The sequence below is a fragment of the Chiloscyllium plagiosum genome, unplaced genomic scaffold (genome assembly GCF_037043375.1).
Source record: "Chiloscyllium plagiosum isolate Xiang-an unplaced genomic scaffold, Cpla_swu_hap1 HiC_scaffold_2, whole genome shotgun sequence".
NCBI classification, from domain to species: Eukaryota; Metazoa; Chordata; class Chondrichthyes; order Orectolobiformes; family Hemiscylliidae; genus Chiloscyllium; species Chiloscyllium plagiosum.
This window is the reverse complement of record NW_028270140.1, coordinates 61,950,366-61,975,693: the sequence shown is the minus strand read 5'-3', so window position 1 is coordinate 61,975,693 and position 25,328 is coordinate 61,950,366. Positions and strand designations below refer to the sequence as shown.

Here is a 25,328-nt window from a genome sequence, read left to right as displayed (position 1 = left end):
GCTGAATTCGATGGATTAGACTGAGACAAGGTGGGGGGACGGGAAATGAGGAAACTGGTGAAATCGGAGTTCATCCCTTGTGGTTGGAGGGTTCCTAGGCGGAAGATGAGGCGCTCTTCCTCCAACCGTCGTTTTGTTGTGGTCTGGCGATGGAGGAGTCCAAAGACCTGCATATCCTTGGTGGAGTGGAAGGGGGAATTGAAATGTTATGCCACAGGGTGGTTGGGTTGGTTGGTCCGGGTGTCCCAGAGGTGTTCTCTGAAACGCTCCGCAAGTAGCCGGCCTGTCTCCCCAATATAGAGGCGGCCACATCGGGTGCAGAGGATGCAATAGATGATATGCGTGGAGGTGCAGGTGAATCTGTGGCGGATATGGAAGTTTCCTTTGGGGCCTTGGAGGGAGGTGAGGGGGGAGGTGTGGGCGCAAGTCTTGCACCTCCTGCGGTTGCAGGGGAAGGTGCCGGGAGTGGAGGTTGGGTTGGTGGGGGGTGTGGACCTGACGAGGGAGTCACGGAGGGAGTGGTCTTTACGGAATGCTGATAGGGGAGGGGAGGGAAATATATTCTTGGTGGTGGGGTCCGTTTGGAGGTGGCGGAAAGGACAGCGGATGATGCGCTGAACATGGAGATTGGTGGGGTGGTAGGTGAGGACCAGTGGGGTTCTGTCCTGGTGGCGGTTGGAGGGGCGGGGCTCAAGGGCTGAGGAGCGGGAAGTGGAAGAGATGCGGTGGAGGGCATCGTCGACCACGTCGGGGGGGGAAATTGCGGTCCTTGAAGAAGGAGGCCATCTGGGTTGTGCGTTTTTGGAACTGGTCCTCCTGGGAGCAGATGCGGCGGAGTCGAAGGAATTGGGAGAATGGGATGGCGTTTTTACAGGGGGCAGGATGGGAGGAGGTGTAGTCCAGGTAGCTGTGGGAGTCGGTCGGTTTGTAGTAGATGTCCGTGTTGATTCGGTCGCCTGAGATAGAAATAGAAAGGTCAAGGAAGGGGAGGGAGAAATCTGAGACTGTCCAGGTGAATTTGAGGTCGGGGTGGAAGGTGTTGGTGAAGTGGATGAACTGTTCAACCTCCTCATGGGAGCACGAGGCGGCGCCGATACAGTCATCGATGTAGCGGAGGAAAAGGTGGGGGGTGGGGCCAGTGTAGTTGCGGAAGATGGATTGTTCCACATATCCTACGAAGAGGCAGGCATAGCTGGGGCCCATGCGGGTGCCCATAAAGACCATAGCATTCCGTAAAGACCACTCCCTCCGTGACTCCCTCGTCAGGTCCACACCCCCCACCAACCCAACCTCCACTCCCGGCACCTTCCCCTGCAACCGCAGGAGGTGCAAGACTTGCGCCCACACCTCCCCCCTCACCTCCCTCCAAGGCCCCAAAGGAAACTTCCATATCCGCCACAGATTCACCTGCACCTCCACACACATCATCTATTGCATCCTCTGCACCCGATGTGGCCTCCTCTATATTGGGGAGACAGGCCGCCTACTTGCAGAGCGTTTCAGAGAACACCTCTGGGACACCCGGACCAACCAACCCAACCACCCTGTGGCTCAACATTTCAATTCCCCCTCCCATTCCACCAAGGATATGCAGGTCTTTGGACTCCTCCATCGCCAGACCACAACAAAACGACGGTTGGAGGAAGAGCGCCTCATCTTCCGCCTAGGAACCCTCCAACCACAAGGGATGAACTCCGATTTCACCAGTTTCCTCATTTCCCGTCCCCCCACCTTGTCTCAGTCTAATCCATCGAATTCAGCACCGCCTTCCTAACCTGCAATCTTCTTCCCGACCTCTCCGCCCCCACCCCAGTCTGACCTATCACCCTCACCTTGACCTCTTTCCACCTATCACATTTCCGACGCCCCTCCCCCAAGTCCCTCCTCCCTACCTTTTATCTTAGCCTGCTGGACAAACTTTCCTCATTCCTGAAGAAGGGCTTATGCCCGAAACGTCGATTCTCCTGTTCCCTGGATGCTGCCTGACCTGCTGCGCTTTTCCAGCAACACATTTTCAGCTCTGATCTCCAGCATCTGCAGACCTCACTTTCTCCTCCATATAGGCACCACCCTTTGCATGAAAAGGTTGTCCCTTAGGTCCATTTTAGATCTTTCCCCTCTCAACTTAAACCTTATACTCTCTAATTTTAGACTCCCCTACCCTGAAGAAAAGAAGAATTGAACTTTTTTTCTAAGCGCCCCTGTGGTTTCCTTCTTTGCCTCACTCAACAACCTGTGATATATTTCTTCGTGTCCAGGGGATTTATTTACGAATCGTAGAATCCCTACTGTGTGGAAACAGGCCTTTGGTCCAACCAGTCCACACCGACCCTCGAAGAGTAACCCACCCAGACCCATTCCCCCACTGTATATTACCACAACCAATGCACCTAATACTATGGGCTATTCAGCATAGCCAAATAACTTTGCACATCTTTGGATTGTGGGAGGAAACCAGAGCATCAGGAGGAAACCCACGTAGACAATGGGGAAAATGTGCAAACTCCACACAGACAGTTGCTGGAGGTTGGAAATGAACCTGGGCCCCTGGCGCTATGAGGTTGCAGTGCTAACCACAGAGCTGCCATGCCACCCCAAAATAAGCCTGTCAGACCACTCCGAATCTCCTCTCAATCTGTGCTAATTTCTTCAAATATATCTTACAATATCTTCAAATATTTCTTAAAGTCTTTCACCCTGATTTCTATACCAATATCATCCATCTCACAGGTGAGCAGTGACTCAAAGTATTCATTTAAAACCCTAAATACAACCTCTGGCTCCATACCCAAATTCCCACTGTGGTCCTTAAAGAGTCCTACTCTTTCTCTTTTTATCCTTTTACCCTTAATGTACCTGCAAAACCACCTTTATTTTACTAGCCAATATCCTTTCATACTCCCTTTTGGTTCTCCTAATCTTTTATTTTTAAGTCCACTCCTGCACATTCTGTACTTATCTAGGGCTTCTACAGTTTTGAGCCCCTAGTACTTGCTAAAAAGTTCCCTTTTGCACTTATTCCAATGTTGTATATCTCTTTATATCCAGAATTCACAGGATTTGATGATCCTATCATTTTTCTTTATTAGTATATGTTGGCCCCATACTCTCCTTATTTCTTATTTGAATATATCCCCCTGTTCGGAGACAGATTTACCATTCTAGCCAAATCATATCTCATTAAAGTCAGCCTTCCCCCAGTTAAGTATTTTGACTTCAGGCTCATCCTTGCCCTTCTCCAAAACTCCATTTGATTTATAATTGGTATGATCACTTCCTGAAAAATGTTCCCCTTCTGATACTTCAATCACTTGCCTGGCTTCATTACCTAAAATTAAGTCCCCTCTGTAGTCGGGCCTTCCATGTGTTGTTTTAAAATGTTGCCCAAGATGCATTTTAAAAATTCTGTGCCCTCCAAACCTTTCACACAATTAATTACCCAGTTAATATTGGGGCAAGTTGAAATCCCCTAATATCACAAACCTATTACTTTTACACTTCCCTAAAATGTGCCTACAGATTTGTTCGTTTATTTCTCGCAAACTGTCGGGGGGTGCGTGCCTATTGTATAGTTGTTTCGGGCTTGAGGCATTAACAAAGTTTCTCTCTCTCTACAGATGTTGCCAGACTTGCTAAGTTTCACCAGCACTTTGTTTTTATTTAGGACATTTTCATTCATCATGGAAACAAACCAACTGTTGCTTACCTGATCTCGGAATAAAATTCTAATTAAATGCAAACAACACTTGTTCATTATTATAATTTTTCAAAACTTGACTTTTTTTCCCAGCTATTTTCGCAGTAATCGTGGCTTTAGGTTGATCACTGAACTCTAAATCCAATCTGGATGAAGAACAGAATTGCACACCAAGGGGAACAGCTGACTGGATTACCCAGAGAATCACTGGAATTTTTTTCTTTGGCCAGTACATGATTCAAACAAAGCTGAATAAAATCAGAATGAATTATGTTAGAGTCATCCCAAGTGAATTGATATTTGAGATAAGAAACTAAGCTTTAGCTGAAAATATCCCTAAAAACTCCTAGAGTACAACACATTTAATAGATCTTCTAGATGGGACTTATTTATGAGGGTTTCTTGGAACTTAGTAATACAGTATCCAAATACAGGTCTGCGCTTCTATTTTTGGCATTGTGAGAAGTATGCAAACCACTGTCTGAACAAGCAAGATGTCTTGTCCATTTGTTTTTTGATGTCTGATAGCAGCTGCTTGAGAGAGGTGAATGTGAATCTCTCATTTCCAGCAACTTTATCAGCTCCAACTGAACAGCACTCTTCTTACCCATTGCAACTTATACAGTTCAAAAGTTCACAAATTTCTAAATATATCAATGAATAACATTACTTTTCTGTAGAACTAATAGCATTCCTTTATCTGTGTTAACACATTCGGACACCAAGCCACATCAGGAGATACCAAATGAGCAATCAACTGTCTTGTCAAAGAGATGGGTTTTAAGGAGAGTTTTAAATGAGACAGAGGTAGACTGTTTGAGAGATTTTGGGAAGGAATTCCAGGAATAAAACAGTTTGATCTATTGATATGAAAGCAGTAGAGATTAGCAAGGTGGATAAACCAAGCATTCTCTTTTCTCAATGAAAAAAAACTTGGTATTTGCAGGCAATTCATGTAAGAATTTAGAAATGAAAAATAATGCTGTAATTAACTAATCTTTCTACAAATTAGATTGACTAGAATGAAGCTTTGATAATTCTATCTTTTGGTTTTATTAAGCCAGGGTTGGAGGGTTTGAGCTAAAGAGAGAGGCTGGTACTAATTTCCCTGAAATGTCGGAGGCTGAGGGGTGACCTTATAGAGGTTTATAAAATCATGAGGGGCAGGGATAGGGTAAGTACACAAGGTCTTTTCCCTGGGGGGAGGGAGTCCAGAACTAAAGGGTGAGAGGGCAAAAATTTAAAAGGAACCTAAGGGGCAACTTTTTCATGCAGATGGTGATACGTGTATGGAATGAGCTGCCAGAGGAAGTGGTGGAGCTGATACAATTACAACATTTAAAAAGGCATTTGGATGGGTACATGAATAGGAAGGGTTTAGAGGGATATTGGTCAAGTGCTAACAAATGGGACTAGACTAATTTAGGATATCTGGTCAGCATGGATGACTTGGAATGAAGGGTCTGTTTCTGTGCTGTACATCTCTATGACTCAAAACTCTTAAGGTGAAGGGGCTTATGTTAAGCCAGCAAAAGAAATAGTGTCTTTGCTCAAAGCACACAAGCACTTGATCATTCCTTTCATTGAGTGTCGAAAATAACTCACCGTGGTCTGATTTGGAGAGTATTTCTCTGACAAGAGCCATAAGTTTAAAAGACACTTACATGACTAGGAAAGGTCTGGAGAGATATGGGTCTGGAGGAGATCAACTGGACAAGTTTAGTTTGGGATTACATTCGGCATGGATTGGTTGAACCAAAGTGTCTGTTTCTGTGCTGTATGATTTTATGTTAAAACCTTAATGAAAGTAATGAATAGGAGTATAATGGATAAATTTAATCATAGCTTTATGATGAGATAATTTAGTTAGGCATATAAATTTTAGTTACTGAGAACAAAACTGTTGACAAAAAAATCTTTAAAAAACCTATTAGATAATTTCACTACCTTACTTAAAAAAAACTTTTTCATTGACCCATTTTCCTCACTAACTCGAAAACTGCCTACATTTTACTGTTTATCAGTTAGAAATGAACAAAGTGAAACCATGAAACAGCAGACGAAGTAAACTTGACACTTATAAAGAGATATCTTCTACATTCAACTCACGTTTATCCCACTAGGTTACCACGACAACTTGTTCCAGATAATATCATCGAAGATGCCAAAGTGGATTAGTTTGTCTATTATGAATTATTGATTTTTTGCTTCAGTAAAGTTGCAAATGACTCCCAAACTATTGCCACCTACACAAAACAACGTGAATAATCATAAGAGTTAATTTCACATATTTCATTAAACTATACTTGACTACAACAACATTCTTTTCCTCTCAGTAAAGGTGTTTCTGAAATGAAATTAATGAAGTATAATGGAAAAATGAAGAGTGTCAGGTACTGATGTACAATGAACTTTCAGTCAATGAAACAGACTATTTAAATAGCCACTACAAATAATGTGACCTTTGGCATTCTGAGCTCCAGACGATGCTGAGTCTCAACAAAATACCTAATTAAACATGAAAATTCAGTGACCCGGGGGATTCACACTTTTTGTTTAAAATAATAATCATCATCAAGATAACTATAGTATTCTAGTTTCCTGTTCAGTTTTCCCTGTTTTCCTGTTTCACCATGGACAAAAGAAACACCAAATCTCAAACTGTGTTAAACAAATCAATTCCATCAACCATTCATTGTATTATAATGTTCTTCCTCATACGTGGATGCATTAATTGAAGTGAAATTTTGAAAAATAGAGGATTTCTCAGTTTTCCCTCATCCAAACTAGGCTGGGTGCATTCCAGGGTGTCAAGTGACAACATAGATGAGTCATCAGCTCACCATACTTTTCCATAAAACAACTTTAAACTTGTACAAGTTATATTGTGAGGAAGCCATTTTATTGTCTAAACATTCAGCAAGATGGAGTTCCATCAGAAAGCTACTAAGCAAATACCATAAGAAGAATTAAAAAACAAAAACTGCTGGAGAAATTGAGCAGGTCTGGCTGCACCTGTGGAGGCAAACAGAGTTAACATTTCAGAACATTCTTCAGAACCGTGTGAAGAAGAAAACTTCTGGTGACTCACTAGACCAGAAACGTTGATGTTGCTTTCTCTCCACACGTTAACTATACGTGCACAGCTTCAACAACTTCTATTTTTGACTTCCATCATCAAAACAAAAGAATTGTGGGAGTAAAAGAAGAAGCCAAGGTAATAAAAAATGGTATCTTGGAGACAGAGAAGGTTTCCAATAAGCCTGTTCCGAATTTAAGTTTGCATCAACCAAACTTCCGGAAATTCAACTGAACACCTGGCATCTTATTGAGAAATTCGGTTTTACAAACTTTTCATTTTCAAATCAAGCATCAACACATCTAGAAAACTATAGGCCTCTCAAAAAAAAAAGAGACTGAGAGGAACATACATTGTGTTTGTATTACTTATTCATCTTCATCATCTTGTCTAAATTACTTGCAAGTGATAACGTGAGAATAAGACTTCATGGTACAAAACATGTGGTAAATTATCTGTGAAATTTTTTAAAGGAGTTAAAAAAAATAAAAAGGAATTAAAGAAATAAAAAAAAGCTTGCTGTTGGAATTATTCAATTGAGACAATACAAGTAAGAAAATACAAACAATAGTCCTTATATGTAGACACAATGTTCCTAAGCAGTAAAGAAACAAAACTGATATGAAAATTTTCTAGATCAACTGAAATAACTTAGATGAACCTGATTTAATTCTGTTTTTCATAAGTAAGCACCATGTCACTTTAATTGTAAGAAATGAAAATATGCCAATGAAAAGCACCTTTGCACATTTAATCTCCCAGCTGCCGTGAACTGTCAGACATTCTGACCGCATGAACAAATATCAAGCTAATATGTACGTCAGATGAGGAAAGGGTCATTTACAATGTTCTCCAGTGCAAAATAGTTCAAATGTGAAGAGCGACAATTTAACTGATGCCAACAGCACTAGCAAGACCAACAACTATCTTTGTTTGGTGAGGCAGGGGATCGAAAGAGACTGAAGGGTGAAGATTGCAGATTGCAATGGAATATTTTTGGAAGAAGTTTCATTCCATTTCCAACATAAAAATTGGTTTGCAGAAGCAGCTTCGCTCATTTGTTATTTTGCACAGATCATGCAGTCCTTTAAAGACAAGGAGAAGTGGAAGCAGAGTAGGCCATTCAACCCATTGAGCCTGCTAGTCCAACAGGTTTATTTGGAAGCACTAGCTTTCAAGGTGCTGCCTCTTAAATCATCATCATCAACCACCTAAATAAAGAGGCAATAACCTGATGTTGTGCGATTTTTAATTTTGTCCCTGCCAGTCCAACACCGGCACCTCCAAATTATGAATAGATGATCCGATAATGCTTAGCTTCACCTTCTTGTCTTTTTTCCATGAACCCTTGATTTCCTTACCAATTCTTTAAAAACTATCTGCCTGAGCCTTAATATACTCAATAACCCAGCCTTTACAACCTTCTACGGAAAAGACTTCCACAGCTTCAACACCCTCCGTAGAGGTTCCTCTTCATCTCTGTCTTAAATATGTGATCCCTTTTTCTGAAATTAAACCCTATAGTCCTATACTCTCCCAAAAGCAGGAATCAGCCTTTCAGCATCCACACGGTCAAGCCTAAGAATCTTGCATGTCCCAAAGGTTACTGCTTATTCTTAATTCTGAGTACAGTCCCAACTTATTCAACCTGTCCTCATAAGGCAATCCCACCATAGCTGATGTCAGCCTGATGAACCTCCTCTGGATTACCTCCAACGCCAATATATTCTTCCTTGGTTAAGGGATTCAAAAGTGTTCACAGTATTTCAGCTGTGGTCACACTACTGCCTTTTGTAAGTTTAGCAAACACCTCTTATTTTTACACTTCATTCCTTTTGAAAACAAGGCTAACATTCCATTTGCTTTCCCTATTATCTACTGAACTTAGTTGCTAACTTTGAGATTCATGGATGAGGACACCCAAATCTCTGTTTTGTAGCTTTCTGCAGTCTTTCACAATTTAAATATATTTTGCTTCTACATTTTTCCTGTTAAAGTGCATAACTTCACATTTCCCCCATGTTACATTCCATCTGCACTTGCTTGATCTGCTTAGATCTTTCTGCAGATCCTGCCATCCTCACAACTTGTCTTCCCACCTATTTTTGTGTTTTACAAACTTAGCAGATTAGAAAAGTGAATGTAATACAAAGTCATTAACATAAAAACTAACTGTGGCCCCAGCCCTGATCCCTACTACTTTGCTAAAAAAAAAAGAGACCTTGCATGCAGGTTTATAGCTCCTTGAAGGTAGAATCACATAGAGAGAGGATAGTGACTGAGGCATTTGGTATCCTTGCCTTTATTGGTCAGTGCATTGAGGATAGGAATTGGAATGTCACATTGCAGCTATGTTGGACATTGGTTGGGCCACTTTTCGAAAAGTGTGCCCAATTCTGGCCTCCCTGCTATAGGAAAGACGTTGTTAAACTTGAAAGGATTCAAAAAAGATCTACAAAGACGTTGCTGGGGTTAGAGGATTTGAGCTATAATTTGAGGCTGAACAGGCTAGGGCTGTTTTCTCTGGAACATCGGAGGCAGAGGGGTGATATTATAGACATTTATAAAATTATGAGGGACATGGATAGGATGAATAGCCAAGGTCTTTTCCCCAGGGTTGGGGGGAGTCCAAAACTGGAGGGCATAGGTTTAAAGGTGAGAGGGGAAAGATTTAAGGGACCGAAAGGGCAACCTTTTCATGCAGAGGGTGTATGTGTATGGAATGAGCCAACAGAGGAAGTGGTGGAGGCCTGACTAATGCACTTAACCTACACATCCCTGAACACTTTGGACTATTTAGCATGGCCAATTTACCTAAATCTGCACATAGAGTCATAGAGATGTACAGCACTGAAACAGACCCTTCGGTCCAACTTGCCCATGCTGACCGGATATCCCAACCCAATCTAGTCCCACATGCCAGCACCTGGCCCATATCCCTCCAAACCCTTCCTATTCATATACCTATCCAAATGCCTTTTAAAATGTTGCAATTGTACCAGCCTCCATCACATCCTCTGGGAGCTCATTCCATACACGTACCACCCTCTGCATGAAAAAGATGCCCCTTAGGTGTCTTTTATATCTTTCCCCTCTCATCCTAAACCATGCCCTCTGGTTCTAGACTTCCCCACCCCAGGGAAAAGACTTTGTCTATTTATCCTATTCATGCCCCTCATAATTTTATAAATTTGTGGGAAGAAACCAGAGCATTCAAAGGAAACCGGCACAGACACAAGGAGAATGTGCAAACTCGACACAGGCAGTCACCTGAGGCTGGAATCAAATCTGGGTCCCTGGCGCTGAGAGGCAGCAGTGCTAATCACTGAGCCATCGTGCCACCCTATTCCATGAAGATTGTTAAAATTGCATCCCCCATCTCTGTTACCATTTCCTTTACTATCCTAAGATGCATCCTAACAGGTCCAACAGACATATTGGTCTTTAGCTCATTAGTTTTCCTAGCAGTTTTTCTCTAGTTATATAGCTTTTATACTTATTTCATCTCGTCCTTTTTCCCTTTGGATATTTAATAATTTTGGAATGCTATTAGTGCCTTCTACTATGAAGCTGATGTAAATCAAGAACAGGCAGTCAGTCTAAGCACCCAATATTCCCTTCCTGTAATAAAATCAGTCCCTCTATCTCAGTTGTCCCAAGTTCTCTCATGTCCTGAATACTTCTGGCAGCGTTCTGAGTGTGAATATTTGAGTCATCAATCTGAGTTTTCTTTCTGACAATATTTACACATCCATCAGAAGGCAGCTGCAGGAAGATAGATATAAGGTTACTAGCTAACTCCTTACAATTGAAATGTAGACAGACCCCTTGACATGGCACTTTCATTTCAGCTTGACGATTTCTGGAAAGACTGCCCAAAACTTGCAACCAAGTGTAAATCAAATCTGCATTGGTCCAGCCAGTGCCAGTAGTACAAAATCAATGTCCTGCTCATAGAAGTAGGTTTTGAAAACAAATTTAATAGAAGGTATTATTTAAATCAAAGATGATTTAATACAACTCTGCACTTGTTTTTCCTGAAAGTAGTAAAATAACATTTATCAATAAGTGGTAAGAGTCAAAATCTATGCATTGTCAAGATAAGAGAAATGGACTTACCTGGCTTCTTCTGTACGCTGCATTAATCAATTTAAAACCTCTGACAAAATGCAATGTGAAATTATGACATTGAAATTAAACCTTTTGTAGCTGTAGCTTAAAACACATACACTGAATTCATATCCACTATCAGAAGACTGGAAGACTACAACAGCTAAGTGCTATGTTTGACTGAAATGTAGGAAGTGGGAGTTCTGTTTGAAATGCAAAGGCTTCCTCAATACTGAACACAAGACAAATATCTGGTCAAAGTAAAAAGATTAAAAATATAGGCCTCATATTCATTTCTTCTTCCCATGGCCAGTTTGCATTCCATTTTGTAAATTTACATCCAGTACCTCCGTTACACCAGCAACTTGGCTGAAAAAAAAATTAAAAATGGCTACATAATACAAGTATTCCACGTGCAGGTGCAAACGGTTGAACATCTATTCACACGGTTGCAATGATAGAACACAAGCCTTTGTTGTCCCGATTCCCCCCCACTCCCTCAGTCGAAGCAAAATACTCAGACACTATAGTTTTTACCTCCTTCATCTATATTCTGGGCCCTAGAAGGAGAAAGAACAATTGCCCATGCACACAGAGACATGAGTTCACAGTCTTCTCTGGAACAGCAGTTTCTCAATGAACTATGAAATGCAAGGTGCTGCATTTTGGGAAAGCAAATCTTAGCAGGACTTATACACTTAATGGTAAGGTCCTAGGGAGTGTTGCTGAACAAAGAGACCTTGGAGTGCAGGTTCATAGCTCCTTGAAAGTGGAGTCGCAGGTAGATAGGATAGTGAAGGCGGCGTTTGGTATGCTTTCCTTTATTGGTCAGAGTATGGAGTACAGGGGTTGGGAGGTCATGTTGTGGCTGGACAGGACATTGGTTAGGCCACTTTTGGAATATTGCGTGCAATTCTGGTCTCCTTCCTATCGGAAAGATGTTGTGAAACTTGAAAGGGTTCAGAAAAGATCTACAAGGATGTTGCCAGGGTTGGAGGATCTGAGCTACAGGGAGAGGCTGAACAGGCTGGGGCTGTTTTCCCTGGAGTGTCGGAGGCTGAGGGGTGATCTTATAGAAGTTTACAAAATTATGAGGGGCATGGATAGGATAAATAGACAAAGTCTTTTCCCTGAGGTCGGGGAGCCCAGAGCTAGAGGGCATAGGTTTAGGGTGAGAGGGGAAAGATATAAAAGAGACCCAAGGGGCAACTTTTTCCATGCACAGGGTGGTACATGTATGGAATGAGCTGCCAGAGGATGTGGTGGAGGCTGGTATAATTGCAACATTTAAGAGGCATTTGGATGGGTATATGAATAGGAAGGGTTTGGAGGGATATGGGCCGGGTGCTGGCAGGTGGGACTAGATTGGGTTGGGATATCTGGTCGGCATGGACGGGTTAGACCACAAGGGTCTGTTTCCATGCTGTACATCTCTATTACCCTATGATAACTATATAGCCATTTTACAGGGAGGAGCATCCAGATAAGGCAACATACATGCTGATTGTAACAGTCACGCAATTAATAAGTATCAATTGCAGAGACCAAACCTTTTACTGCTATACAATGAATATTCTTAACCTTGTTAACTGGATTCATGCAGTGGATACTTTTCCCCTTGTTAGCTGACCTTGCATACTGAATGCTTCCAATATTGTTAAATAGTTCTACATAATGACAGTTTTCCACCTTGTTAACCCATTACCCTTTCCTCCAGCACCCCATTATCTGCAAGTTATTTTCTTATCTGATCTGAATTATGCTCAGCTGAACCTCTTGTTTCACAAAACTCAGAACTAACTCCCTATACATACTCTCACCTTCATATCGCTAACTTTCTCTGTGGTTGTTTAGGCTTTGTTCAGAAAAGAACAGAAACATTAAGCTTTTTTTTATTACTATGCCAAACAACGAGCAACAAGCTTTTCTACTTTAAAAGGATTAACGTGAGATACTTTGAGAATAATCCTCACTTTCACTGAGTGCTGGCAGTTTAGCTTCCAAACAGCTTTCCAGTTATGACAGTGGGTAAATAGATTTTAAAGCAACACAAAAAGCAGTAGGAAAATTTAGCTATATGGCAAGTTTTGGAGGTTGTAGCAATCATTCAAATCTTTGATTAGGTTGCACCTAACTCAAGCTTAGATGATGTCCAGCCAAGTTCAAATCTGTCCTCTTATAATTTTCAGGTGGAGGAATCTATCGGAACGTTTTTCAACTCCTTAACCAGGAGAAAGTGAGAACTGCGGATGCTGGAGATCAGAGTTGAAGAGTGTGGTGCTGGGAAAGCATAGCTGACCAGGCAACATCCGAAGAGCTGGAGAGTCGACGTTTCGAGTATAATAGAAAAAGCTGCATTTGTTTTATTTGTTTTTGGTTTAATGATCATATCCGGGTATAATGAAACCTGCTTATCCTCACTCTCAGGAAAGACAGGGAACTAGCTCCTAGATTTTCCAATCTGCACTGTGCTGCACTACCCATTGATGTAATTGTATACTTCTCAAATGAGCATCTCAAATTTGTTAACAACACAATTTATGACTTGTTATCAGAGGAAACCACACTTTTTATTAACCATGTAGGACTGCTGTTAAAATTTGACGAACTTCAAGTTTTCTTTGTCAGAGTATGCAGGTCATCAAGGTACACAATTCTGAAAGCTATACGCCATTCATACCTGCACTTGAAAATTCAAAACAAACTGAATTTTACACTGAATGAATAAGTCGTCTTTTGGACATCTTTTTTTCTGCTGTGCCTCGGTGGAACGCAGTCATTTTACCTCTATTACTCCCCAACATCACATTTATCAAATTTGTTGCCTGTTTATGATACAGTATTGCTAATACAATGAAAAATCTAGCTTTACATCACTCCTAGCATGAGTTGACAGGAAACATTTGATCCTTTTGCTACCTCATCAAGGCATATCACTGAATGATTTTTTTTTAAATACAGAAGAACGCTATTAAATCATCACAGCATTTGAAAGTGTTTAAAAACCCTAATTTGTTTTTTACAAGAGCAAAACTCTGCTTCAGTTCATACTTCGGAGCAAAGATTTGAGACATTCATCTTTTACATGTTTTTTTTCCTCATTCGGTTTGCTACTCCCCAAGAGCCTTAGTTATCATTTTTACCATATGTCAAATGTTATAGGATAAAACACAACGCTTAAAATGAAATTTTATTTAGAGTTATAGAGATGTACAGCATGGAAATATTGGACTTCAGTCTTTGACAGAACACCTTTTACACAGCAAAAATTGCAATTAGAACTAATGCTCTAAGGCAGACAATTAGAATACTGACTATAAGGAAAAAGAAGAAAAAAAAGTATTTCACAAATTCCAAATATCAACTACCAAACGAAGCCACAGAAAATAAAACTATTTCATAAAACAGATAGACACAAGTGCTGCACTTTAAAGTTAACAAAAATACCCACTCAGTGTAGGGACGTGGCAAGTAAAGAAGTGTAGGAAGGCAAATGCAACTCTGGCTTTTATTTTGAGAGGATGTGAATATAAACGCAGAATGTACTTGATGCTCTAGAATGCTCTGATCAGGCCACATATGGAGTATTCTGAGCAGTTTTGGGCCCCATATCTCAGGAACGATGTACTGGCCTTGGGGCAGTTCAGAAGGCGACTCATGAGAATGGCCCAGGAATGAAACGCTCAACATGAGGAATGTTTGAGGACTTGTACTCAAAGTATAGAAAGTTGGGGGATGGGGACCTAATTGAACTTACAGAATACTGAATGGCCTGGACAGAGTGGATGTTTGCATTGGTAGGAGAGATTAGGACCAGAGGGTGCAACCTTCCCGTATCGGGAAGACCTTTTAGAATGGAGATAAGGAGAAACTTATCCAGCCAAAGAGTGATGAATCTATGGAAATCACTGCCACAGAAGGCTGTGGAGGCCTGGTCATTGAGTATATTTAAAATGGAGATAGATAGGTTCTTGATTATCAAGGGGATCAAGGGTTATGCGAAGAGCGCAGGAGTGGGATTGAGAAATGTATCAGCCATGATTGAAGGGTAGAGTAGACTCAATGGACTGAATGGTCTAATTCCTGCTCCTCTGCCTTATGGTCTTATGTCAAATACCATTGAACCAAAACTGAAATTAGTTTATTTTGTGAAGAAAATTAAATGTTTTGCTTATTTCCTTCAGAGTCAAGATATAATGCAAGAATAGTTAGCTATTTTTAACAGTTGCTAATAACATATTGTTAATACATATTTATTCTGGCTCTATTTTAATTACATAAATTATTTTAAAAATGCATACAAAGTTAAGGCAAATTTCATTTTTTGTTCTAATCATAGCTTCTTGATTTCCTAAGTGGCAATGGGATACACCTTACTCCACAGCCACCAGAGAGTGGTCCCTGAGGCTGCAAACATCAAGCAGGCAGCACAGTGAAGCAGCCCCACCATCACTGACCAGACCCAGAACATTGCCTCTGCCAAAAACTGCCCCTGAGGCCTCAACACCAAGGAGGAAGCATGCTGAAGCAGCCCTCATTGCCACTGGCCAAACCCAAAATGTCACCTCTGCCCAAAGCCCTGATACTCCAACTAGCCAACATAGCTAGGAAACTGCCCCAACTCTCAGAGTGGGATCCATTCTCAACTTCCAAAGATTAACAGATCATCCAAATTAATCGCAACATCATTCACTCTGCTGCTACTGCAGACTCCACCAAAACACCAAACTAAAGGAACCGACCCCAATCCATCAATGTTGGGACAACTGCTCAAGCCGAGACCACCATGGCCATGAGAAATGGACTGGATCAGCCAGTCAATAGCTCTCCACCACCGCAGCAAGGAGGAAAAAGTGAATTTGATTCAAAAGTCACTTTAGAAGTAACGGTTTAAAAGTTGTAATCTACAGATTTGAAGAGGTAGCAATTGATACATTTTTCTGTCTTATTTAAGGAACAAAGAACACTACAGCACAATAATAGGCCCTTCGGCCCACCAACACTGTGCCATCATATGATTGATGCTTTTCTAAACTTTTTATAGAACCCTTTTGCCTCTATGTGGTCACTATCCCTCTATTCCCTGCCTATTCATACATCTAGCCTCTTAAACATTGCTAATGTATATGCCACCACCACCTCCATGCATTCCAGGCACTTCCTATCTTCTTTGTAAAACAAAAACTGCCTTCTCACATCTCCTTTAAAATTACCCCCTTTCACCTTAAATCTATTTTCCCTAGAAATGGACATTTCTACCCTGGGAAAAAGTCTCCAACTATCCATGCATCTCATAATTTTGTAAAGTTCTATCAAGTCACTCCTTGTCCTTTAACATTCAAGTAAAAACAAAGTTTATTCAATCTCTCCTCATAGTCAATACCCTCCAATACAGGAAACATTGTGGGATACTTTTTCTGTGCCCTTTCCAAAGCCTCCATGTCCTTCTGGTAATGTGATTCACAATTTTAATTTGATTTTGCAGGTGTAAAGATTTGCAATTACAATTTTGCAACAAATATAAATTTTACCGAGAGCTGCCTTGCATTAGGTCAGATAAGATAGGATCAGCTATTAACTACTATATATACACTCGTGCATAGGTATCTCATGTTTCCATCAACCCCTTATTTTTGGCCAAACTTTGGTATTTTTCATATACCTCCTATAAGTCAACCCTATTTTTTCAGGGGTCTCTTCCTACCATAAATGCAGCCTTAAAAGTGCATAATTTGCAGATTTTTGATTCAAATGCAATACCGGTGTCATCATGTTATGCATATATATTTGCGTAACTAGATTTTCAAATCATTAAAGTAAATGTTGATAACTATACATAGAGTCAGAGATGTACAACATGGAAACAGACCCTTTGGTCCAACCCGTCCATGCCGACCAGATATCCCAACCCAATCTAGTCCCACCTGCCAGCACCCGGCCCATATCCCTCCAAATCCTTCCTATTCATCTACCCATCCAAATGCCTCTTAAAATGTTGCAATTGTACCAGCCTCCACCACATCCTCTGGCAGCTCATTCCATACATGTACCACCCTGTGTGTGAAAAAGTTGCCCCTTAGGTCTCTTTTATATCTTTCCCCTCTCACCCTAAACCTATGCCCTCTAGTTCTGGACTCCCCGACCTCAGGGAAAAGACTTTGTCTATTTATCCTATCCATGCCCCTCATCATTTTGTAAACCACTCAGCCTCCGACATTCCAGGGAAAACAGCCCCAGTCTGTTTAGCCTCTCCCTGTAGCTCAGATCCTCCAACCGTGGCAACATCCTTGTAAATCTTTTCTGAACCTTTCAAGTTTCACAACATCTTTCCGATAGGAAGGAGAACAGAATTGCATGCAATATTCCAACAGTGGCCTAACCAATGTCCTGTACAGCCGCAACATGACCTTCCAACTCCTGTACTCAATACTCTGACCAATAAAGGAAACCATACCAAACACCTTCTTCACTATCCTATCTACCTGCAACTCCACTCTCAAGGAGCTATGAACCTGCACTCCAAGGTCTCTTTGTTCAGCAACACTCTCTAGGACCTTACCATTAAGTATATAAGTCCTGCTAAGATTTGCTTTCCCAAAATGCAGCACCTTGCATTTATGTGAATTAAACTCCATCTGCCACTTCTCAGCCCATTGGCCCATCTGGTCCAGATCCTGTTGTAATCTTAGATAACCCTCTTCGCTGTCCACTACATCTCCAATTTTGGTGTCATCTGCAAACTTACTAACTGTACCTCTTATGCTCGCATCCAAATCATTTATGTAAATGACAAAAAGTAGAGGCCCAGCACCAATCCTTGTGGCACTCCACTGGTCACAGGCCTCCAGTCTGAAAAACAACCCTCCACCACCACCCTCTGTCTTCTACCTTTGGATACAGAACTGGCTCAAATGGCTAATTCTCCCTGTATTCCATGAACCTTGCTAATCAGTCTCCAATGGAGAACCTTGTTGAACGCCTTACTGAAGTCCATATAAATCACATCTACTGCTCTGCCCTCAATCTTCTTTGTTACTTCTTCAAAAAATTCAATCAAGTTTGTGAGACATGATTTCCTACACACAAAGCCATGGTGACTATCCTAAATAAGTCCTTGCCTTTCCAAATATATGTACATCCTGTCTCTCAGGATTCCCTCCAACAACTCGCCCACCACCAACGTCAGGCTCACTGGTCTTTAGTTCACTTGCTCATCTTTACCACCCTTCTTAAACAGTGACACCACGTTTGCCAACCTCCAGTCTTCCAGCATCTCACCTGTGACTATCGATGATACAAATATCTCAGCAAGAGGCCCAGCAATCACTTCTCTAGCATCCCACAGCATTCTCAGGTACACCTGATCAGGTCCTGGGGATTTATCCACCTTTAACCATTTCAAGACATCTGGACATTTTGCAAGATGTCACCAACTATTTCCCTACAGTCTATATCTTCCATATTCTTTTCCACAGTAAATACTGATGCAAAATATTCATTTAGTATCTACCCCATTTTCTGTGGCTCCACACAAAGACCATCTTGCTGATCTTTGAGGGGCCCTATTCTCTCCCTAGTTACCCTTTTGTCCTTAATATATTTGTAAAAACCCTATGGATTCTCCTTAATTCTATTTGCCAAAGCAATCTCATGTCCCCGTTTTGCCCTCCTGATTTCCCTCTTAAGTATACTCCTACTTTCTTTATACTCTAAGGATTCACTCGATCTATCCTGTCTATACCTGACATATGCTTCCTTCTTTTTCTTAACCAAACCCTCAATTTCTTTAGTCATCCAGCATTCCCTATACCTACCAGCCTTCCCTTTCACTCTAACAGGAGTCGCTGGACTCTCATTAACTCATTTCTGAAGATTTCCCATTTTCGAGCTGTCCCTTTTACTGCGAACATCTGCCTCCAATCAGCTTTTGAAAGTTCTTTCCTAATACCGTCAAAATTGGCCTTTCTCCAATTTAGAATTTCAACTTTTAGATCTGGTCTATCCTTTTCTATCACTATTTTAAAACGAATAGAATTATGGTCACTGGCCCCAAAGTGCTCCCCCACTGACACCTCAGTCACCTGCCCTGCCTTATTTCCCGAGAGTAGGTCAAGCTTTGCACCTTCTCTCGTAGGTACATCCACATACTGAATCAGAAAATTGTCTTGTACACACTTAAATTCCTCTCCATCTAAACTTTTAACACTATGGCAGTCCCAGTCGATGTTTGCAAAATTAAAATCCCCTATCATAACTGCCCTATTATTCTTACAGATAGCAGAGATCTCCTTACAAGTCTGTTTCTCAATTTCCCTCTGACTATTGGGGGGGTTTACAATACAATCGCAATAAGGTGATCATCCCCTTCTTATTTCTCAGTTCCACCCAAATAACTTCTCTCGATGCATTTCCTGGAATATCCTCCCTCAGCACAGCTATATGCTAATATAGACACATACTGTATATATTTACATAATAGTTACATACAAATATTTGACTTGTGCATTAAAATATCTACAATACCTTATAGGCACCCTCGACTTTGTCTTCCTGCTGTTGCCTCAGTTATGCTCTGAATTTATTGTAAAACTCCCTCAAAATTTTCTGACAAAATGGGATCACGAAGAAAGAAGTATACAGCACAGTTTAAAGTACAAGTTATTGAAGTTGCAGAGAACAACAACAATAGCATAGCTGCAAGGGAGTTCTGTGTTTCTGAAAAATTTGTTCAAGATTGGAGGAAAAAAATCCACACAGTTAAAGGCTATGCCAAAACCGAAGTAAGCCAACTGAGGAAAGCTGAACAAGTGGCCACAAATAGGAGAAAAGATTGCTAACTGGGTCATTCAAGGTCATCAGAACAGAAGCATAGCGACTTGACAATATATAAGAATACATGCAAAAAATGAAGCAAAAAGAAAAAGGATTCAGTGATTTCAAAATCACTGCTGGATGGTGCAGTAGGTTTATACAAAAGGTATGATTTAGTGCTTAGACAGGAAACCAAGATTGCCCAACATCCACCAGCAGAACTTAATGACATGTTAATTGGGTTCCATCGCTTTGTAATTATAAGTTGGAAGAAAAACAGGTACAGGCTCTCATGCATCGGCATGGAGGGAACTCCAATGAACATTGATATGCCAGGGAACAGATCTGTGGATTAGATTGGAGTAAAAACAAACAGTTTTGGTTAAGACTACTGGCCATGAAAGGAGTCGATTCATTGTGCTACTTGGTTGTATGGCAGATGGTGATTTTTAAGCAGAAAACTCTACCCAAACAGGAATTTCTGCAAGGTATTATCGCCCTCATCCATGAAACCGGGTGGACGGATGAAGATGGCTGCAAGATTTGGATTAGGCAGGTCTGGAATATGTGACCAAGTGGACTTAAAGGAAAAAAGCTTACTAGTTTGGGATATGTTCAGATCACAGAGTGAAAATTGTTATCAGTGAACTGCGAGCTAACAATACTGACATTGAAATGATTCCTGGAGGCCCTATGAGCATGATTCGGCCACTGGATGTTAGCATCAATAAACCTTTTAAGGACTTAGTATGAAAGAAATGGGTCACTTGGATGCAAGAAGGGGAAAAAAGCTTCACAAAAGGGTGGCAACATGCATGCTCCATTACTTGCAGCGGTATGTGTGAGTGAATTGTTGAATCCTGGAAGGAGATGAAAACTGAAATTATGTGAAAGCCTTTAAGAAATGTGGAATTTTTAATGCTTTACATGGTATGGAGGATGACTATTTACCATCAGATGGAAGTTAGGACAAATCAATTGATGATCCTCTTGAGTGCAGGTGAAGATGATCCATAGGACGATATGCTTGACCAAGATGACTGGAATGAATTATTCAGTGGTGCAACTAATGAGAACAATGAATTTGAAGGATTCCAAATGGTCTTTTGCATGTACCGGTAACTTTTGTTTTAAGCAGCTATCCCATAATATTTGTGATATACAGTGAGAATCAGTTTTTTGATGTAAAGTGTTTATCGTACATTATTAACAGTTTCATACAGTCTTTTTAAATTAAATACTATGTCTTTTTTTGTCGTTTCTACTGCTCCTCTTTTTTTTCTATGAATTGTGAGTTGTACAAATACCCCCGGTAGATGTCTTGACCACCTGCTGGTATGCTGACTAACTTTTGCACATGTGTAGGCCTACATGCACTTTACGGTATTGGTAACTGGAATACAGTACAACAATACCATTTTACCGTAGAGGCAGAATGGAGACAGTTATTTTGTAGACAAATATTCAACAATAGCCTTTTTCCTTTTGTTGCTTATTGTTTTATACAGAGATCTGGCTCTTGTTTGTCCATTTATTGACTCATGCGAAGCACGAATTTCATCTCCTTGAAAGCAATATCTCATGTATAAGTCGACCTCCTAATTTCAGCTTAAAAAGAGGTCTTCAAAACATTACATATACACGAGTACATACGTGCATTGTTTGGTCCCGTATAGTTCCAAGATGATGTGTTTGGCTTGATGTGAATGCGCAAGTAATAGTGGATAGGCACATGAAAGATAGTACAATGAAGGGTATATAGGTTAGTCTGATCTCAGAATAGGATAAAAGGCCGACACAACATTGAGGGCTGAAGGGTCTGTGCTGCACTGTTCTGTGTTCTATGTACACTTACAGAAGATGTACATGTAACACAAGATGGACAGATTTCAGGGGCACATCACTTGGATTTAATTAGCAGGAAAGCCAATAAACATTAGTCTTTTTGTCTTAATCAAACTGTGTTCCCTTCAACAAAAACACTTTCAATTTTTTTTCCCCCTGCCTCCAAAAGATGGAAAATAATAAACTTCCAGATCACTATGTACACGACTAAAATTATTTACCAGCTAAATATATTTAAGTGGAGACATAGCACAATGTATAGGACTGTACGCACAAATCTTGCATTAGCCAGAAGTAAGTTAAGGCTATCTTATCAACAAGCACCTACAAGTCAGTAATTTGGCAGATCAATCCTGGTGTTTTTATTTTGCACATAGGACGCTTTACTTAACAAAAATTGTTGGCGCGTTAGAAAACTCAAATCAAATGCTAATACAATTTAGCACAAAGCTTACTTTTCCTAAGCCATGCTACAAAACTATACTTTGTGTTTATTAATGTGGTTATGAAAATGAAATATCTTTTAAATATCTAACATAAAGCACAGAGACAAGAATTAGTGGATAATTTGCACTTCGCATTTGTGTTGGCCAGTGATGGCACAGAATTAAAGGTGTGCCGAGTGTGGAGATGAAAGTAGTTACCTTTTCAGATCAGTCGTGAGACTCCATAGCATTGCGGTGGAAAGCAGAAAAAGCAATAGGAACTGGGACTTTGAGTAAGAGTACACACTGAGTCAGAGACAGAACATTCAAAACAGGAAGGTGAAATGCATAGAGGTTACTGTGGACAGCAAAGTGACGAGAATATTAATGTACTTTAAATGAGACTCACAGGCCAATAACAATAGTCCCAATAGCGCAGACACTGAAATAAATCACCACAAAAACAAATTTGCAGGCTGCATTAAATACGTTGGAACTGCTATATCAACAAACACATTTTATGCCTTAAATGCACAAAGAATAGACACCAAGTTTAAAAAAAGCATGCTGGAAATCCAAAACAATTATAGAAAATCCATGAAATATTCAAAGGTTCAAACATTCGAGGAAAGAACAAGCAAGAAACTATCACTATTTTATAGATGTTAGCTTATTTGTCCGGCTCACATGAAGTACCTACATTTGTATGTAGGTAACAAGTTATGCCTCTTTCAGTTTGCTGTTCAGCATATTTTTGTTCAATGAAATAAGCTGGTGGTGATAGTTAGGATAAGTATGTCAGCCATTAAAAATCATTATTACCTATAATGATTTAATGCTAAGGAACTAAGACCAAGGATAGGTTTTCACGGAGTCAGGAAGACTTGTGGACTTTTGAAATGGCAGACAGTATCCAGATCCTGTCGTTTCCCCCCCTACTTCAAACAGATTCCACTTTTGCCAGTTGGGGAAAGAGGCAGGGCGTGATTTCCACACATGAGTCTCTAACTCGATATTGCAAGAGCCTTAACCCACACAGTGGGATTTACAATTTCACAATGTCGACATGTACATTCCATAAACACGATGAGCTCAGGTAACTGTCATGATCCTTTATGAAACCAGAAAAAAAAAACTGGTCAACTTTGCCAATAATTGTTCAAAAACAAAATCCTCCACTGGTCTGCTTTAGAGGATCCACCTGGTAATGTTCAGACAGCATTTGTTGATATTTCCCTAAAGGTTATTATGCCAAGCAATTTTGCCTGAACCTCCAAAGTTAGTTATCTCAGCAGGGTGTCTTAAGTTCACAGTTCAACTGACAAATGAAAGAGTATTAAAGGATTTTTAATGGGGGTTCTGAAAAGAAATATGGTTTTTAGACAATTAGAGTCAACGGAAATTTTAAAAGGTTTGAGTGAGGTTTGCATGTGTTTTTCTACTATCATGTCTTGTATGAGTGGGAGCTATATTTGATAGTCAGGAATTTGCTTTTTTAAGCCCACAAAATCTGTCCATAGTAGATATTATGTGAGAGTTGGCATTGGAGAAAGCATAGGAAAAGGTTGGGGTGGGGAGGGGTAGATGAGATGACAGATGAGAAGTTGAGGAATTAACTGCTTTTATTACAATGGCTTGGACTCCAAAAACAGAAGTGGGCCATTCAAACCACCCTACTTTGGCAATCACCCGTTTGCATGGTGACCTAGGATATGCTTCCAGGGTCAATGGGTCTGACTTTGTTCTACACTTGCAAAAAAAAGTTTGTGACCAGGTGCAAAAGATTTATTGAAGCTAACCATCTCAGCTACAAAACCCCTGCCCTAAATGTTTCAGCTATTGCTGGTCCAGAAAATTCCATGATGAATTCATTCCATCTCATGAAATGGGATTAACACTCCAGCTCCTTGGTTTCACACTTTACTGAGAATAAAGAATCAAAGCATTGCTAGAGATTATAGAGACAGACTACAACACCACCTATTTTGGAGAAATTAAAGCACTGCAAGCAAATCTACAGCAGCACAGGACAGTGTCACAGAGAGAACTGAAGTACATGAGTGCTACTGACTGGCTAATAGCAATTTCTTTTTCATATTAATTGTTTGTTTTATTTGTTATCATAATTGGAGGTGTAGTGGACAGTGAAGAAGTTTACCTCAGATTACAACAGGATCTGGACCAGATGGGCCAATGGGCTGAGAAGTGGCAGAGGGAGTTTAATTCAGATAAATGCAAGGTGCTGCATTTTGGGAAAGCAAATCTTAGCAGGACTTATATACTTAATGGTAAGGTCCTAGGGAGTGTTACTGAACAAAGAGACCTTGGAGTGCAGGGTCATAGCTCCTTGAGAGTGGAGTCACAGGTAGATAGGATAGTGAAGAAGGCATTTGGTATGCTTTCCTTTAATCGGTCAGAGTACTGAGTAAAGGAGTTGGAAGGTAATGTTGCGTCTGTAGAGGACATTGGTTTGACCACTGTTGGAATATTGTATGCAATTCTGATCTCCTTCCTATCAAAAAGATGTTGTGAAACTTGAAAGGGTTCAGAAAGGATTTACAAGGATGTTGCCAGGCTGGAGGATTTGAGCTATAGGGAGAGGCTGAACAGGCTGGGGCTGTTTTCCCCTGGAGTGTCGGAGGCTGAGGGGTGACCTTATAGAGGTTTACAAAATTATGAGGGGCATGGATAGGATAAATAGACTAAGTCTTTTCCCTGGGGTGTGGGAGTCCAGACCTGGAAGAAGTGAGGACTGCAGATGCTGGAGTACCAGAATTGAAAAAATGTGGTGCTGGAAAAACACAGCAGGCCAGGCAGCATCCGAGGAGCAGGAGAATCGACGTTTCCGGCATTCCCTACGAAGGGCTTATGCCCGAAACGTCTATTCTCCTGCTCCTCGGATGCTGCCTGGCCTGTGTTTTTCCAGCACCACATTTTTCAACTCCAGAACTGGAGGACATAGGTTTAGGGTAAGCGGGGAAAGATGTACAAGAGACCTAAGGAGCAACATTTTCCACGTAGAGGATGGTACGTGTATGGAATGAGCTGCCAGAGGAAGTGGTGGAGGCTGGTATAATTGCAACATTTAAAAGGCATTTGGGTGGGTATATGAATAGGAAGGGTTTGAAGGGATATGGGCCGGGTGCTGGCAGGTGGGATCAGATTGGGTTGGGGCATCTGGTCGGCATGGACGGGTTGGACTGAAGGATCTGTTTCCGTGCTGTACATCTCTATGAGTCTCATATAATTTCCACTAGAGAACTTGAACAAAATCTTTGTTGTATGAGTACATGCTATATGTTAGACTCTGATCTAAGAACTCTCTCATTTCAGTTGCATGACACTGTGATCTTTTGCTATA

At 40.8% G+C, this 25,328-nt stretch overlaps 1 protein-coding gene across 3 annotated transcripts in view; it reads right to left on the bottom strand.

Moving 5' to 3' along the window:
• The window catches only part of LOC122561773 (semaphorin-4D-like), a 269,699-nt gene that overhangs the window by 167,436 nt on the left and 76,935 nt on the right, over positions 1 to 25,328 (bottom strand). Inside the window, exon 1 of one of the 3 annotated variants that reach the window (XM_087997181.1) lies at positions 5,807 to 5,940. The exons of 1 other annotated variant lie outside the window; for it this stretch is intronic. The gene's annotated coding sequence lies outside the window, so the exon portion shown is untranslated. Of the gene's footprint in view, positions 1 to 3,706; positions 3,846 to 5,806; positions 5,941 to 25,328 lie in introns of those variants that run through there. One more of the 3 variants, XM_087997186.1, reaches the window with a different exon arrangement.